The sequence below is a fragment of the Solanum tuberosum genome, unplaced genomic scaffold, assembly GCF_000226075.1.
Source record: "Solanum tuberosum cultivar DM 1-3 516 R44 unplaced genomic scaffold, SolTub_3.0 scf00585, whole genome shotgun sequence".
NCBI lineage: Eukaryota > Viridiplantae > Streptophyta > Magnoliopsida > Solanales > Solanaceae > Solanum > Solanum tuberosum.
The window spans coordinates 209558-209946 of NW_006239524.1; positions in this window are offsets into that span (position 1 = coordinate 209558).

Genomic DNA, 389 nt, shown 5'->3' on the forward strand with positions numbered 1-389 from the left:
CTCTCATCTCAACTCACGAAGGAGTACCCATCCCACCCCAACATTCATTTTGTTAAGGAAGCTCTTGGATTCAAAGATAAGAAAACCTTTCATCTAGGAACCCCATTCATTTAAAGGAGTACTTTATGAGACAATCCTTAGAATAGACCCAACTTTCACTCATTAGCATTAACTCCCATTCTTTTCATTCATTCACACATTGTTTCATTCATTCTTCACTAGGTGTGAGAGTAGGTAAATATAGTCTATCCTAACCTCACATTCATTATAAGTCATTCAAAGAAGACAACAACCAAGCATAGCACATAAAGTCTCTACACAAGTCCCTTTCATGCTCTTAGACGATACACAAATTGATATCATATCACATTACCTTCACATAATCAACA